The sequence below is a fragment of the Pseudophryne corroboree genome, unplaced genomic scaffold (genome assembly GCF_028390025.1).
Source record: "Pseudophryne corroboree isolate aPseCor3 unplaced genomic scaffold, aPseCor3.hap2 scaffold_647, whole genome shotgun sequence".
Taxonomy (NCBI): Eukaryota; Metazoa; Chordata; class Amphibia; order Anura; family Myobatrachidae; genus Pseudophryne; species Pseudophryne corroboree.
Genome location: NW_026970236.1, coordinates 110,415 through 127,007, shown reverse-complemented (window position 1 = coordinate 127,007; position 16,593 = coordinate 110,415). Strand labels below are relative to the sequence as shown.

The 16,593-nt window shown below is 34.7% G+C and overlaps 2 non-coding genes across 2 annotated transcripts; both read right to left on the bottom strand.

Annotated features, from left to right (window-relative positions):
- Nucleotides 1-5,136: 5,136 nt before the first annotated feature.
- On the bottom strand, nt 5,137-5,210 carry TRNAN-AUU (transfer RNA asparagine (anticodon AUU)). The gene has a single exon. It is a non-coding gene; the product is annotated as a tRNA-Asn (tRNA).
- Nucleotides 5,211-13,317: 8,107 nt separating this feature from the next.
- On the bottom strand, nt 13,318-13,391 carry TRNAN-AUU (transfer RNA asparagine (anticodon AUU)). The gene has a single exon. It is a non-coding gene; the product is annotated as a tRNA-Asn (tRNA).
- Between the last annotated feature and the right edge of the window lie 3,202 nt (nt 13,392-16,593).

Genomic DNA, 16,593 nt, shown 5'->3' with positions numbered 1-16,593 from the left:
ACAGACTTCCACACGAGAAAGCAGCAAGGATGCAGTGGCGTTAATGTTTCCTGGTGTCAACCTGTATTATTTCAGTAGACATTGAAATGAGGATGCATCTTGCTGCCTTTCCAATGAAGCAAGTTTAATTTAGTAATAGGTGAAAAACCATCCTTACAAAGGTGTTAATCAGAGACTTGGCTTTGTGGACACTTTTCAGAGAACAAATTTGTTAGCATAAAAATAAAGCCAGAAAATGAAGAGCTGTTTAATCACTCAATTGGATTTTTCTGCCAGCATATTTTTTTTCTCTGCAACCCACTGCTAAATTGTGCTTCCTAGCTGTTTTTTATAAAATCACTGAATCAAATCTAACTCTGATTACATCAGAGAAGGCCAGGTACCCTACACAATAAGAGGGGGTTTGAAATTTTGACTTGTCTACTTAAATATCACCAAAATGTGATCACAAGGTCAATTATGTCCCTGTGTGGGATTGAACCACCAAACTTTTGGTTAATAGCCGAACACACTAACCGATTGCGCCACCGAGACACTTTGCAAACAGTACATACTGACAAAGGCTAATAAGCATACATCTAGAACGTTTCCTAGAAAAACATTAAAAAATCAATAATCTGGAGAGTTTTTGTAAGATGTTTCTTCCATCAACCAATGAATAAACACATTGGTACTTTCCCATGATGAGTGAGTGCTTCAGGATCTCTTGCACTTACATGTGCAGCAGAGTACTGCAATGGAAGCATGCTGGACCCATAACCCAGAGGTAAGCAGATTGAAACTATCCTCTGCTATATGCATTTTTTTTTGTTAATTAAAGTAATCCAAAACTGGGATTGATATGTTGTCTCTTTTATTTTTACTTAAAGTACAATAACTTTTACCATTTTAATTTGTTTTAATAGTATATTGACAGTATTGTTTTCTTTCAAAAATCCACTTCATTTTCTTTACCCTATTATTAAAATGGTAATTGACAAAAACAAACTACATTGTCACCAGAAGAGCAATACAAAATGTACAAGTGATATATTAAAATCATCTTTCCAGCTTGAATTTCAATGATGCATTGGGTCAACAATTTTGTGAGAAACATCTTCACCCTTAAATAAAGATTTTCTTTATTCCTTACCTGTGTGCTAATTATATATCACCTTGTTTTCACATTAAACAGACTTCCACATGAGAAAGCAGCAAGGATGCAGTGGCGTTAATGTTTCCTGGTGTCAACTTGTATTATTTCAGTAGACATTGAAATGAGGATGCATCTTGCTGCCTTTCCAATGAAGCAAGTTTAATTTAGTAATAGGTGAAAAACCATCCTTACAAAGGTGTTAATCAGAGACTTGGCTTTGTGGACACTTTTCAGAGAACAAATTTGTTAGCATAAAAATAAAGCCAGAAAATGAAGAGCTGTTTAATCACTCGATTGGATTTTTCTGCCAGCATATTTTTTTTCTCTGCAACCCACTGCTAAATTGTGCTTCCTAGCTGTTTTTATGAAATCACTGAATCAAATCTAACTCTGATTACATCAGAGAAGGCCAGGTACCCTACACCATAACAGGGAGTTTGAAATTTTGACTTGTCTACTTAAAGATCACCAAAATCTGATAACAAGGTCAATTAGGTCCCTGGGTGGGATTGAACCACCAACCTTATGGTTAATAGCCGTACAAACTAACTGATTGCGCCACAGAGACACTTTGCAAAAGTCCATACTGACAAAGGCTAATAAGCATTCATCTAAAACGTTTCCTAGAAAAACTTTAAAAAGTCAATAATCTGGAGAGTTTTTGTAAGATGTTTCTTCCATCAACCAACGAAGAAACACATTGGTACTTTCCCATGATGAGTGAGTGCTTCAGGATCTCTTGCACTTACATGTGCAGCAGAGTACTGCAATGGAAGCATGCTGGGCCCATAACCCAGAGGTAGGCAGATTGAAACTATCCTCTGCTATATGCATTTTTTTTGTTAATTAAAGTAATCCAAAACTGGGATTGATATTTTGTCTCTTTTATTTTTACTTAAAGTACAATAACTTTTACCATTTTAATTTGTTTTAATAGTATATTGACAGTATTGTTTTCTTTCAAAAATCCACTTCATTTTCTTTACCCTATTATTAAAATGGTAATTGACAAAAACAAACTACATTGTCACCAGAAGAGCAATACAAAATGTACAAGTGATATATTAAAATCATCTTTCCAGCTTGAATTTCAATGATGCATTGGGGCAACGATTTTGTGAGAAACATCTTCACCCTTAAATAAAGATTTTCTTAATTCCTTACCTGTGTGCTAATTAGATATCACCTTGTTTTCATATTAAACAGACTTCCACATGAGAAAGCAGCAAGGATGCAGTGGCGTTAATGTTTCCTGGTGTCAACTTGTATTATTTCAGTAGACATTGAAATGAGGATGCATCTTGCTGCCTTTCCAATGAAGCAAGTTTAATTTAGTAATAGGTGAAAAACCATCCTTACAAAGGTGTTAATCAGAGACTTGGCTTTGTGGACACTTTTCAGAGAACAAATTTGTTAGCATAAAAATAAAGCCAGAAAATGAAGAGCTGTTTAATCACGCAATTTTGTTTTTTTGCCAGCATATTTCTTTTTCTCTGCAACCCACTGCTAAATTGTGCTTCCTAGATGTTTTTATAAAATCACTGAATCAAATCTAACTCTGATTACATCAGAGAAGGCCAGGTACCCTACACCATAACAGGGGGTATGAAATTTGACTTGTCTACTTAAAGATCACCAAAATCTGATAACAAGGTCAATTACGTCCCTGGGTGGGATTGAACCACCAACCTTTTGGTTAATAGCCGTACACACTAACTGATTGCGCCACAGAGACACTTTGCTAAAAGTACATACTGACAAATGCTAATAAGCATTCATCTAAAACGTTTCCTAGAAAAACTTAAAAAAGTCAATAATCTGGAGAGTTTTTGTAAGATGTTTCTTCTATCAACCAACGAAGAAACACATTGGTACTTTCCCATGATGAGTGAGTGCTTCAGGATCTCTTGCACTTACATGTGCAGCAGAGTACAGCAATGGAAGCATGCTGGGCCCATAACCCAGAGGTAGGCAGATTGAAACTATCCTCTGCTATATGCATTTTTTTGTTTGTTAATTAAAGTAATCCAAAACTGGGATTGATATTTTGGCTCTTTTATTTTTACTTAAAGTACAATAACTTTTACCATTTTAATTTGTTTTAATAGTATATTGACAGTATTGTTTTCTTTCAAAAATCCACTTAATTTTCTTTACCCTATTATTAAAATGGTAATTGACAAAAACAAACTACATTGTCACCAGAAGAGCAATACAAAATGTACAAGTGATATATTAAAATCATCTTTCCAGCTTGAATTTCAATGATGCATTGGGGCAACGATTTTGTGAGAAACACCTTCACCCTTAAATAAAGATTTTCTTAATTCCTTACCTGTGTGCTAATTAGATATCACCTTGTTTTCACATTAAACAGACTTCCACATGAGAAAGCAGCAAGGATGCAGTGGCGTTAATGTTTCCTGGTGTCAACCTGTATTATTTCAGTAGACATTGAAATGAGGATGCATCTTGCTGCCTTTCCAATGAAGCAAGTTTAATTTAGTAATAGGTGAAAAACCATCCTTACAAAGGTGTTAATCAGAGACTTGGCTTTGTGGACACTTTTCAGAGAACAAATTTGTTAGCATAAAAATAAAGCCAGAAAATAAAGAGCTGTTTAATCACTCAATTGGATTTTTCTGCCAGCATATTTTTTTTCTCTGCAACCCACTGCTAAATTGTGCTTCCTAGCTGTTTTTATAAAATCACTGAATCAAATCTAACTCTGATTACATCAGAGAAGGCCAGGTACCCTACACCATAACAGGGGGTTTGAAATTTTGACTTGTCTACTTAAAGATCACCAAAATCTGATAACAAGGTCAATTAGGTCCCTGGGTGGGATTGAACCACCAACCTTTTGGTTAATAGCCGTACATACTAACTGATTGCGCCACAGAGACACTTTGCAAAAGTCCATACTGACAAAGGCTAATAAGCATTCATCTAAAACGTTTCCTAGAAAAACTTTAAAAAGTCAATAATCTGGAGAGTTTTTGTAAGATGTTTCTTCCATCAACCAACGAAGAAACACATTGGTACTTTCCCATGATGAGTGAGTGCTTCAGGATCTCTTGAACTTACATGTGCAGCAGAGTACTGCAATGGAAGCATGCTGGGCCCATAACCCAGAGGTAAGCAGATTGAAACTATCCTCTGCTATATGCATTTTTTTTTGTTAATTAAAGTAATCCAAAACTGGGATTGATATTTTGTCTCTTTTATTTTTACTTAAAGTACAATAACTTTTACCATTTTAATTTGTTTTAATAGTATATTGACAGTATTGTTTTCTTTCAAAAATCCACTTAATTTTCTTTACCCTATTATTAAAATGGTAATTGACAAAAACAAACTACATTGTCACCAGAAGAGCAATACAAAATGTACAAGTGATATATTAAAATCATCTTTCCAGCTTGAATTTCAATGATGCATTGGGTCAACAATTTTGTGAGAAACATCTTCACCCTTAAATAAAGATTTTCTTAATTCCTTACCTGTGTGCTAATTATATATCACCTTGTTTTCACATTAAACAGACTTCCACATGAGAAAGCAGCAAGGATGCAGTGGCGTTAATGTTTCCTGGTGTCAACTTGTATTATTTCAGTAGACATTGAAATGAGGATGCATCTTGCTGCCTTTCCAATGAAGCAAGTTTAATTTAGTAATAGGTGAAAAACCATCCTTACAAAGGTGTTAATCAGAGACTTGGCTTTGTGGACACTTTTCAGAGAACAAATTTGTTAGCATAAAAATAAAGCCAGAAAATGATGAGCTGTTTAATCACTCGATTGGATTTTTCTGCCAGCATATTTTTTTTCTCTGCAACCCACTGCTAAATTGTGCTTCCTAGCTGTTTTTTATAAAATCACTGAATCAAATCTAACTCTGATTACATCAGAGAAGGCCATGTACCCTACACCATAAGAGGAGGTTTGAAATTTTGACTTGTCTACTTAAATATCACCAAAATCTGATCACAAGGTTAATTACATCCCTGGGTGGGATTGAACCACCAACCTTTTGGTTAATAGCCAAACACACTAACCGATTGCGCCACAGAGACACTTTGCAAAAAGTACATCCTGACAAAGGCTAATAAGCATACATCTAGAACGTTTCCTAGAAAAACATTAAAAAATCAATAATCTGGAGAGTTTTTGTAAGATGTTTCTTCCATCAACCAACGAATAAACACATTGGTACTTTCCCATGATGAGTGAGTGCTTCAGGATCTCTTGCACTTACATGGGCAGCAGAGTACTGCAATGGAAGCATGCTGGACCCATAACCCAGAGGTAGGCAGATTGAAACTATCCTTTGCTATATGCATTTTTTTTGTTAATTTAAGTAATCAAAACTGGGATTGATATTTTTGCTCTTTTATTTTTACTTAAAGTACAATAACTTTTACCATTTTAATTTGTTTTAATAGTATATTGACAGTATAGTTTTCTTTCAAAAATCCACTTAATTTTCTTTACCCTGTTATTAAAATGGTAATTGACAAAAAAACTACATTGTCACCAGAAGAGCAATACAAAATGTACAAGTGATATATTAAAATCATCTTTCCAGCTTGAATTTCAATGATGCATTGGGGCAACAATTTTGTGAGAAACATCTTCACCCTTAAATAAAGATTTTCGTAATTCCTTACCTGTGTGCTAATTAGATATCACCTTGTTTTCACATTAAACAGACTTCCACACGAGAAAGCAGCAAGGATGCAGTGGCGTTAATGTTTCCTGGTGTCAACCTGTATTATTTCAGTAGACATTGAAATGAGGATGCATCTTGCTGCCTTTCCAATGAAGCAAGTTTAATTTAGTAATAGGTGAAAAACCATCCTTACAAAGGTGTTAATCAGAGACTTGGCTTTGTGGACACTTTTCAGAGAACAAATTTGTTAGCATAAAAATAAAGCCAGAAAATGAAGAGCTGTTTAATCACTCAATTGGATTTTTCTGCCAGCATATTTTTTTTCTCTGCAACCCACTGTAAAATTGTGCTTCCTAGCTGTTTTTTATAAAATCACTGAATCAAATCTAACTCTGATTACATCAGAGAAGGCCAGGTACCCTACACCATAACAGGGGGTATGAAATTTGACTTGTCTACTTAAAGATCACCAAAATCTGATAACAAGGTCAATTACGTCCCTGGGTGGGATTGAACCACCAACCTTTTGGTTAATAGCCGTACACACTAACTGATTGCGCCACAGAGACACTTTGCTAAAAGTACATACTGACAAATGCTAATAAGCATTCATCTAAAACGTTTCCTAGAAAAACTTAAAAAAGTCAATAATCTGGAGAGTTTTTGTAAGATGTTTCTTCTATCAACCAACGAAGAAACACATTGGTACTTTCCCATGATGAGTGAGTGCTTCAGGATCTCTTGAACTTACATGTGCAGCAGAGTACTGCAATGGAAGCATGCTGGGCCCATAACCCAGAGGTAAGCAGATTGAAACTATCCTCTGCTATATGCATTTTTTTTTTGTTAATTTAAGTAATCCAAAACTGGGATTGATATTTTGGCTCTTTTATTTTTACTTAAAGTACAATAACTTTTACCATTTTAATTTGTTTTAATAGTATATTGACAGTATTGTTTTCTTTCAAAAATCCACTTCATTTTCTTTACCCTATTATTAAAATGGTAATTGACAAAAACAAACTACATTGTCACCAGAAGAGCAATACAAAATGTACAAGTGATATATTAAAATCATCTTTCCATCTTGAATTTCAATGATGCATTGGGGCAACGATTTTGTGAGAAACACCTTCACCCTTAAATAAAGATTTTCTTAATTCCTTACCTGTGTGCTAATTAGATATCACCTTGTTTTCATATTAAACAGACTTCCACATGAGAAAGCAGCAAGGATGCAGTGGCGTTAATGTTTCCTGGTGTCAACTTGTATTATTTCAGTAGACATTGAAATGAGGATGCATCTTGCTGCCTTTCCAATGAAGCAAGTTTAATTTAGTAATAGGTGAAAAACCATCCTTACAAAGGTGTTAATCAGAGACTTGGCTTTGTGGACACTTTTCAGAGAACAAATTTGTTAGCATAAAAATAAAGCCAGAAAATAAAGAGCTGTTTAATCACTCAATTGGATTTTTCTGCCAGCATATTTTTTTTCTCTGCAACCCACTGCTAAATTGTGCTTCCTAGCTGTTTTTATAAAATCACTGAATCAAATCTAACTCTGATTACATCAGAGAAGGCCAGGTACCCTACACCATAACAGGGGGTTTGAAATTTTGACTTGTCTACTTAAAGATCACCAAAATCTGATAACAAGGTCAATTAGGTCCCTGGGTGGGATTGAACCACCAACCTTTTGGTTAATAGCCTTACATACTAACTGATTGCGCCACAGAGACACTTTACAAAAGTCCATACTGACAAAGGCTAATAAGCATTCATCTAAAACGTTTCCTAGAAAAACTTTAAAAAGTCAATAATCTGGAGAGTTTTTGTAAGATGTTTCTTCCATCAACCAACGAAGAAACACATTGGTACTTTCCCATGATGAGTGAGTGCTTCAGGATCTCTTGAACTTACATGTGCAGCAGAGTACTGCAATGGAAGCATGCTGGGCCCATAACCCAGAGGTAAGCAGATTGAAACTATCCTCTGCTATATGCATTTTTTTTTTGTTAATTAAAGTAATCCAAAACTGGGATTGATATTTTGTCTCTTTTATTTTTACTTAAAGTACAATAACTTTTACCATTTTAATTTGTTTTAATAGTATATTGACAGTATTGTTTTCTTTCAAAAATCCACTTCATTTTCTTTACCCTATTATTAAAATGGTAATTGACAAAAACAAACTACATTGTCACCAGAAGAGCAATACAAAATGTACAAGTGATATATTAAAATCATCTTTCCAGCTTGAATTTCAATGATGCATTGGGGCAACGATTTTGTGAGAAACACCTTCACCCTTAAATAAAGATTTTCTTAATTCCTTACCTGTGTGCTAATTAGATATCACCTTGTTTTCATATTAAACAGACTTCCACATGAGAAAGCAGCAAGGATGCAGTGGCGTTAATGTTTCCTGGTGTCAACCTGTATTATTTCAGTAGACATTGAAATGAGGATGCATCTTGCTGCCTTTCCAATGAAGCAAGTTTAATTTAGTAATAGGTGAAAAACCATCCTTACAAAGGTGTTAATCAGAGACTTGGCTTTGTGGACACTTTTCAGAGAACAAATTTGTTAGCATAAAAATAAAGCCAGAAAATGAAGAGCTATTTAATCACTCAATTGGATTTTTCTGCCAGCATATTTTTTTTCTCTGCAACCCACTGCTAAATTGTGCTTCCTAGCTGTTTTTATAAAATCACTGAATCAAATCTAACTCTGATTACATCAGAGAAGGCCAGGTACCCTACACCATAACAGGGGGTTTGAAATTTTGACTTGTCTACTTAAAGATCACCAAAATCTGATAACAAGGTCAATTAGGTCCCTGGGTGGGATTGAACCACCAACCTTATGGTTAATAGCCGTACATACTAACTGATTGCGCCACAGAAACACTTTGCAAAAGTCCATACTGACAAAGGCTAATAAGCATTCATCTAAAACGTTTCCTAGAAAAACTTTAAAAAGTCAATAATCTGGAGAGTTTTTGTAAGATGTTTCTTCCATCAACCAACGAAGAAACACATTGGTACTTTCCCATGATGAGTGAGTGCTTCAGGATCTCTTGCACTTACATGTGCAGCAGAGTACTACAATGGAAGCATGCTGGGCCCATAACCCAGAGGTAGGCAGATTGAAACTATCCTCTGCTATATGCATTTTTTTTTGTTAATTAAAGTAATCCAAAACTGGGATTGATATTTTGTCTATTTTATTTTTACTTAAAGTACAATAACTTTTACCATTTTAATTTGTTTTAATAGTATATTGACAGTATTGTTTTCTTTCAAAAATCCACTTCATTTTCTTTACCCTATTATTAAAATGGTAATTGACAAAAACAAACTACATTGTCACCAGAAGAGCAATACAAAATGTACAAGTGATATATTAAAATCATCTTTCCAGCTTGAATTTCAATGATGCATTGGGGCAACGATTTTGTGAGAAACATCTTCACCCTTAAATAAAGATTTTCTTAATTCCTTACCTGTGTGCTAATTAGATATCACCTTGTTTTCACATTAAACAGACTTCCACATGAGAAAGCAGCAAGGGTGCAGTGGCATTAATGTTTCCTGGTGTCAACCTGTATTATTTCTGTAGACATTGAAATGAGGATACATCTTGCTGCCTTTCCAATGAAGCAAGTTTAATTTAGTAATAGGTGAAAAACCATCCCTACAAAGGTGTTAATCAGAGACTTGGCTTTGTGGACACTTTTCAGAGAACAAATTTGTTAGCATAAAAATAAAGCCAGAAAATGAAGAGCTGTTTAATCACGCAATTTGGTTTTTTTGCCAGCATATTTCTTTTTCTCTGCAACCCACTGCTAAATTGTGCTTCCTAGATGTTTTTATAAAATCACTGAATCAAATCTAACTCTGATTACATCAGAGAAGGCCAGGTACCCTACACCATAACAGGGGGTATGAAATTTAACTTGTCTACTTAAAGATCACCAAAATCTGATAACAAGGTCAATTACGTCCCTGGGTGGGATTGAACCACCAACCTTTTGGTTAATAGCCGTACACACTAACTGATTGCGCCACAGAGACACTTTGCTAAAAGTACATACTGACAAATGCTAATAAGCATTCATCTAAAACGTTTCCTAGAAAAACTTAAAAAAGTCAATAATCTGGAGAGTTTTTGTAAGATGTTTCTTCTATCAACCAACGAAGAAACACATTGGTACTTTCCCATGATGAGTGAGTGCTTCAGGATCTCTTGCACTTACATGGGCAGCAGAGTACAGCAATGGAAGCATGCTGGGCCCATAACCCAGAGGTAGGCAGATTGAAACTATCCTCTGCTATATGCATTTTTTTGTTTGTTAATTAAAGTAATCCAAAACTGGGATTGATATTTTGGCTCTTTTATTTTTACTTAAAGTACAATAACTTTTACCATTTTAATTTGTTTTAATAGTATATTGACAGTATTGTTTTCTTTCAAAAATCCACTTAATTTTCTTTACCCTATTATTAAAATGGTAATTGACAAAAACAAACTACATTGTCACCAGAAGAGCAATACAAAATGTACAAGTGATATATTAAAATCATCTTTCCAGCTTGAATTTCAATGATGCATTGGGGCAACGATTTTGTGAGAAACACCTTCACCCTTAAATAAAGATTTTCTTAATTCCTTACCTGTGTGCTAATTAGATATCACCTTGTTTTCACATTAAACAGACTTCCACATGAGAAAGCAGCAAGGATGCAGTGGCGTTAATGTTTCCTGGTGTCAACCTGTATTATTTCAGTAAACATTGAAATGAGGATGCATCTTGCTGCCTTTCCAATGAAGCAAGTTTAATTTAGTAATAGGTGAAAAACCATCCTTACAAAGGTGTTAATCAGAGACTTGGCTTTGTGGACACTTTTCAGAGAACAAATTTGTTAGCATAAAAATAAAGCCAGAAAATAAAGAGCTGTTTAATCACTCAATTGGATTTTTCTGCCAGCATATTTTTTTTCTCTGCAACCCACTGCTAAATTGTGCTTCCTAGCTGTTTTTATAAAATCACTGAATCAAATCTAACTCTGATTACATCAGAGAAGGCCAGGTACCCTACACCATAACAGGGGGTTTGAAATTTTGACTTGTCTACTTAAAGATCACCAAAATCTGATAACAAGGTCAATTAGGTCCCTGGGTGGGATTGAACCACCAACCTTTTGGTTAATAGCCGTACATACTAACTGATTGCGCCACAGAGACACTTTGCAAAAGTCCATACTGACAAAGGCTAATAAGCATTCATCTAAAACGTTTCCTAGAAAAACTTTAAAAAGTCAATAATCTGGAGAGTTTTTGTAAGATGTTTCTTCCATCAACCAACGAAGAAACACATTGGTACTTTCCCATGATGAGTGAGTGCTTCAGGATCTCTTGAACTTACATGTGCAGCAGAGTACTGCAATGGAAGCATGCTGGGCCCATAACCCAGAGGTAAGCAGATTGAAACTATCCTCTGCTATATGCATTTTTTTTTTGTTAATTAAAGTAATCCAAAACTGGGATTGATATTTTGTCTCTTTTATTTTTACTTAAAGTACAATAACTTTTACCATTTTAATTTGTTTTAATAGTATATTGACAGTATTGTTTTCTTTCAAAAATCCACTTCATTTTCTTTACCCTATTATTAAAATGGTAATTGACAAAAACAAACTACATTGTCACCAGAAGAGCAATACAAAATGTACAAGTGATATATTAAAATCATCTTTCCAGCTTGAATTTCAATGATGCATTGGGGCAACGATTTTGTGAGAAACATCTTCACCCTTAAATAAAGATTTTCTTAATTCCTTACCTGTGTGCTAATTAGATATCACCTTGTTTTCATATTAAACAGACTTCCACATGAGAAAGCAGCAAGGATGCAGTGGCGTTAATGTTTCCTGGTGTCAACCTGTATTATTTCAGTAGACATTGAAATGAGGATGCATCTTGCTGCCTTTCCAATGAAGCAAGTTTAATTTAGTAATAGGTGAAAAACCATCCTTACAAAGGTGTTAATCAGAGACTTGGCTTTGTGGACACTTTTCAGAGAACAAATTTGTTAGCATAAAAATAAAGCCAGAAAATAAAGAGCTGTTTAATCACTCAATTGGATTTTTCTGCCAGCATATTTTTTTTCTCTGCAACCCACTGCTAAATTGTGCTTCCTAGATGTTTTTATAAAATCACTGAATCAAATCTAACTCTGTTTACATCAGAGAAGGCCAAGTACCCTACACCATAACAGGGGGTTTGAAATTTTGACTTGTCTACTTAAAGATCACCAAAATCTGATAACAAGGTCAATTAGGTCCCTGGGTGGGATTGAACCACCAACCTTTTGGTTAATAGCCGTACATACTAACTGATTGCGCCACAGAGACACTTTGCAAAAGTCCATACTGACAAAGGCTAATAAGCATTCATCTAAAACGTTTCCTAGCAAAACTTTAAAAAGTCAATAATCTGGAGAATTTTTGTAAGATGTTTCTTCCATCAACCAACGAAGAAACACATTGGTACTTTCCCGTGATGAGTGAGTGCTTCAGGATCTCTTGCACTTACATGTGCAGCAGAGTACAGCAATGGAAGCATGCTGGACCCATAACCCAGAGGTAGGCAGATTGAAACTATCCTCTGCTGTATGCTTTTTTTTTTTGTTAATTAAAGTAATCCAAAACTGGGATTGATATTTTGGCTCTTTTATTTTTACTTAAAGTACAATAACTTTTACCATTTTAATTTGTTTTAATAGTATATTGACAGTATTGTTGTCTTTCAAAAATCCACTTAATTTTCTTTACCCTATTATTAAATGGTAATTGACAAAAACAAACTACATTGTCACCAGAAGAGCAATACAAAATGTACAAGTGATATATTAAAATCATCTTTCCAGCTTGAATTTCAATGATGCATTGGGGCAACGATTTTGTGAGAAACATCTTCACCCTTAAATAAAGATTTTCTTAATTCCTTACCTGTGTGCTAATTAGATATCACCTTGTTTTCACATTAAACAGACTTCCACATGAGAAAGCAGCAAGGATGCAGTGGCGTTAATGTTTCCTGGTGTCAACTTGTATTATTTCAGTAGACATTGAAATGAGGATGCATCTTGCTGCCTTTCCAATGAAGCAAGTTTAATTTAGTAATAGGTGAAAAACCATCCTTACAAAGGTGTTAATCAGAGACTTGGCTTTGTGGACACTTTTCAGAGAACAAATTTGTTAGCATAAAAATAAAGCCAGAAAATGAAGAGCTGTTTAATCACTCAATTGGATTTTTCTGCCAGCATATTTTTTTTCTCTGCAACCCACTGCTAAATTGTGCTTCCTAGCTGTTTTTTATAAAATCACTGAATCAAATCTAACTCTGATTACATCAGAGAAGGCCATGTACCCTACACCATAAGAGGAGGTTTGAAATTTTGACTTGTCTACTTAAATATCACCAAAATCTGATCACAAGGTTAATTACGTCCCTGGGTGGGATTGAACCACCAACCTTTTGGTTAATAGCCAAACACACTAACCGATTGCGCCACAGAGACACTTTGCAAAAAGTACATACTGACAAAGGCTAATAAGCATACATCTAGAACGTTTCCTAGAAAAACATTAAAAAATCAATAATCTGGAGAGTTTTTGTAAGATGTTTCTTCCATCAACCAACGAATAAACACATTGGTACTTTCCCATGATGAGTGAGTGCTTCAGGATCTCTTGCACTTACATGGGCAGCAGAGTACTGCAATGGAAGCATGCTGGACCCATAACCCAGAGGTAGGCAGATTGAAACTATCCTTTGCTATATGCATTTTTTTTGTTAATTTAAGTAATCAAAACTGGGATTGATATTTTTGCTCTTTTATTTTTACTTAAAGTACAATAACTTTTACCATTTTAATTTGTTTTAATAGTATATTGACAGTATAGTTTTCTTTCAAAAATCCACTTAATTTTCTTTACCCTGTTATTAAAATGGTAATTGACAAAAAAACGACATTGTCACCAGAAGAGCAATACAAAATGTACAAGTGATATATTAAAATCATCTTTCCAGCTTGAATTTCAATGATGCATTGGGGCAACGATTTTGTGAGAAACATCTTCACCCTTAAATAAAGATTTTCTTAATTCCTTACCTGTGTGCTAATTAGATATCACCTTGTTTTCATATTAAACAGACTTCCACATGAGAAAGCAGCAAGGATGCAGTGGCGTTAATGTTTCCTGGTGTCAACCTGTATTATTTCAGTAGACATTGAAATGAGGATGCATCTTGCTGCCTTTCCAATGAAGCAAGTTTAATTTAGTAATAGGTGAAAAACCATCCTTACAAAGGTGTTAATCAGAGACTTGGCTTTGTGGACACTTTTCAGAGAACAAATTTGTTAGCATAAAAATAAAGCCAGAAAATGAAGAGCTGTTTAATCACTCGATTGGATTTTTCTGCCAGCATATTTTTTTTCTCTGCAACCCACTGCTAAATTGTGCTTCCTAGCTGTTTTTATGAAATCACTGAATCAAATCTAACTCTGATTACATCAGAGAAGGCCAGGTACCCTACACCATAACAGGGAGTTTGAAATTTTGACTTGTCTACTTAAAGATCACCAAAATCTGATAACAAGGTCAATTAGGTCCCTGGGTGGGATTGAACCACCAACCTTATGGTTAATAGCCGTACATACTAACTGATTGCGCCACAGAGACACTTTGCAAAAGTCCATACTGACAAAGGCTAATAAGCATTCATCTAAAACGTTTCCTAGAAAAACTTTAAAAAGTCAATAATCTGGAGAGTTTTTGTAAGATGTTTCTTCCATCAACCAACGAAGAAACACATTGGTACTTTCCCATGATGAGTGAGTGCTTCAGGATCTCTTGCACTTACATGTGCAGCAGAGTACTGCAATGGAAGCATGCTGGGCCCATAACCCAGAGGTAGGCAGATTGAAACTATCCTCTGCTATATGCATTTTTTTTGTTAATTAAAGTAATCCAAAACTGGGATTGATATTTTGTCTCTTTTATTTTTACTTAAAGTACAATAACTTTTACCATTTTAATTTGTTTTAATAGTATATTGACAGTATTGTTTTCTTTCAAAAATCCACTTCATTTTCTTTACCCTATTATTAAAATGGTAATTGACAAAAACAAACTACATTGTCACCAGAAGAGCAATACAAAATGTACAAGTGATATATTAAAATCATCTTTCCAGCTTGAATTTCAATGATGCATTGGGGCAACGATTTTGTGAGAAACATCTTCACCCTTAAATAAAGATTTTCTTAATTCCTTACCTGTGTGCTAATTAGATATCACCTTGTTTTCATATTAAACAGACTTCCACATGAGAAAGCAGCAAGGATGCAGTGGCGTTAATGTTTCCTGGTGTCAACTTGTATTATTTCAGTAGACATTGAAATGAGGATGCATCTTGCTGCCTTTCCAATGAAGCAAGTTTAATTTAGTAATAGGTGAAAAACCATCCTTACAAAGGTGTTAATCAGAGACTTGGCTTTGTGGACACTTTTCAGAGAACAAATTTGTTAGCATAAAAATAAAGCAAGAAAATGAAGAGCTGTTTAATCACGCAATTTGGTTTTTTTGCCAGCATATTTCTTTTTCTCTGCAACCCACTGCTAAATTGTGCTTCCTAGATGTTTTTATAAAATCACTGAATCAAATCTAACTCTGATTACATCAGAGAAGGCCAGGTACCCTACACCATAACAGGGGGTATGAAATTTGACTTGTCTACTTAAAGATCACCAAAATCTGATAACAAGGTCAATTACGTCCCTGGGTGGGATTGAACCACCAACCTTTTGGTTAATAGCCGTACACACTAACTGATTGCGCCACAGAGACACTTTGCTAAAAGTACATACTGACAAATGCTAATAAGCATTCATCTAAAACGTTTCCTAGAAAAACTTAAAAAAGTCAATAATCTGGAGAGTTTTTGTAAGATGTTTCTTCTATCAACCAATGAAGAAACACATTGGTACTTTCCCATGATGAGTGAGTGCTTCAGGATCTCTTGCACTTACATGTGCAGCAGAGTACAGCAATGGAAGCATGCTGGGCCCATAACCCAGAGGTAGGCAGATTGAAACTATCCTCTGCTATATGCATTTTTTTGTTTGTTAATTAAAGTAATCCAAAACTGGGATTGATATTTTGGCTCTTTTATTTTTACTTAAAGTACAATAACTTTTACCATTTTAATTTGTTTTAATAGTATATTGACAGTATTGTTTTCTTTCAAAAATCCACTTAATTTTCTTTACCCTATTATTAAAATGGTAATTGACAAAAACAAACTACATTGTCACCAGAAGAGCAATACAAAATGTACAAGTGATATATTAAAATCATCTTTCCAGCTTGAATTTCAATGATGCATTGGGGCAACGATTTTGTGAGAAACACCTTCACCCTTAAATAAAGATTTTCTTAATTCCTTACCTGTGTGCTAATTAGATATCACCTTGTTTTCACATTAAACAGACTTCCACATGAGAAAGCAGCAAGGATGCAGTGGCGTTAATGTTTCCTGGTGTCAACCTGTATTATTTCAGTAGACATTGAAATGAGGATGCATCTTGCTGCCTTTCCAATGAAGCAAGTTTAATTTAGTAATAGGTGAAAAACCATCCTTACAAAGGTGTTAATCAGAGACTTGGCTTTGTGGACACTTTTCAGAGAACAAATTTGTTAGCATAAAAATAAAGCCAG